General features: G+C 44.4%; 1 non-coding gene across 1 annotated transcript; it reads right to left on the reverse strand.

Moving 5' to 3' along the window:
• Positions 1–1,672: 1,672 nt before the first annotated feature.
• On the reverse strand, positions 1,673–1,789 carry H257_19264. The gene has a single exon (XR_717106.1). It is a non-coding gene; the product is annotated as a 5S ribosomal RNA (ribosomal RNA).
• Positions 1,790–1,944: the final 155 nt, after the last annotated feature.

Raw genomic sequence — 1,944 nt, forward strand, 5'->3', positions numbered from 1 at the left:
CAGGATTGCACTTTTTGTATACCATACTATTATAAGAAAACGTTGTTTTTGATGCGTTCTTAAAAAAAGGAAAAAAATTGCCTTGTGGTGCGAACCAAAAAAGCTGCGTCTGTGCCGAGTTATGAAGCAAAGAAGGCATGAATTTGGGCGAAAACGGAGGGTATGTCGTCGCTAAAGCAGCGTTTTTAAAGGTGGTTAAACCCTTATAACTTGGGAACGGTTGGGAATTGGCGGTTGCCCCTTTTACCATCATGTCGGCGATGCAAAAACACGTCTGCCTATATGTCGATATCCGTCGATTTGTCAAATCTTAAGATAGTTATGTACAAAAAACATGTTAACATATGGTAGAAACAAAAAAAGGCGAAGATTGTTTTGAGATTTGTAATCAGCACACTTTTCCGCATCCGGTGGTATATTTTTTGTCGACTAGATCCAAGTAGAAGTTCCTCTTTTGTGTTTGGATGACAGTTTTTTTTTCGAAGTGGAAACCCGAGTGGAGTTGGAAGTTCAGCGGAAGTCCTGGAAACCAAAAAAAAAGAAGATGCAAGTCAATAAGTTGTTAGAAACCGACCTATGCATGTATGGAGACTTTTTTTCGTCGTGCAATTCTAAGCCGATCGCACTAAAATCCGCGGCAATCGGCCCGGTACTTTTGACGTTATAAGCAAAATAGAGAATCGATTAGTGAAATGGCTACTTTTGAGGTCTCGAAAAGGTCGATTTTTAGGTCGAAAAAAGTGTTTCTTGACAAGGCATTTGAATATAGCCAAAATCTGACTTGACCACGAGAAAGAGCGCATCAAAGCACCCCTAGTACAGTTTTTTCACATGGCAGCCTCATTTGCTTCCTGGATTTGTAGGGCCATACAACGCCCAAATGAAGCAAAACCCGAGTTTTTGGCCCTGCAACTCGGCGAAAATGGCCGATTTTGGCGTCACGGAAAATGCAATAACTCGGCAACCACTGGGAGATGATCGCTGTAACTTTGGGGTCACTCGTGCGGACATATGCGCCAACTTTTCCCGTATCGTCTGCAGGCCAGATCCAGCTGGAGGGGAAAAAAAGGGGCCAAAACCACCTTAAAACACACTTCTTCATTAAGTTGCACACGTTTGGTCTAATAACTTGGGAACGGTAAGAGATAGCCCAATTCTGATTGCGGCAATGGATCCGCCGTGTGATTTTACATAGGGCTATGTCCGATCCATGTCCCAAATGGACCTTTTATTTTCGGTACATTTTGCATAAAAAGTCCAAACTGGACTTTCTAACCCCGATATTCGGATTCTACGTGAAAAACTACGTCTAGCCCTTGGAGTTAGCCGGGGCACGCACCACGGCTTTGCCCCCAAACACACGTTTGAAAGTGGTTAAAAATAGAGTATACGATTTGGCAGGTTTCCGTTGACATGTCGCAGGCTCCGACATGTCCACGTGAAAGAGCACCACAAAGTACCCCTAGAACACCCTTGAGACCACTTCTAAAGGTTCCACATCCCCTTCATAAAAAGCAAAAACAAAAGTGCAATTTTACGTTTTGCCATATATGAAGGGGTTAGGGTCCGAATTGGACTTTCTAACCTCGATATTCGGACTCGGCGTGAAAAAACACGTCTAGACCATGCTTCAGATTGGATAAAAGTAAAGTGAAAGCTCAAGTAAAAGCAAAAAGTAGACAGCACCCGGACTTCCCCGGTGGTCACCCACCCGAGTACTACCCGAGCTTGAGGCTGCTTAACTTCACAGAGCAGACGGGATATGGTGCTTTCAGCCTAAGATGGCCGTCTACACTGGGCTATGGCCGACACGCCTATTAATGCGTACCACCACTATACATTGCCACAACACATTTACATACTCACATGTCCACACAGTGGACATAAAACCAACGCACACACCCTCCAATATCCGTTCTAGCGCTTGCCAGTGGGTGGGTGGAT

Source organism: Aphanomyces astaci, assembly GCF_000520075.1.
Source record: "Aphanomyces astaci strain APO3 unplaced genomic scaffold supercont1.444, whole genome shotgun sequence".
Taxonomy (NCBI): Eukaryota; Oomycota; class Saprolegniomycetes; order Saprolegniales; family Verrucalvaceae; genus Aphanomyces; species Aphanomyces astaci.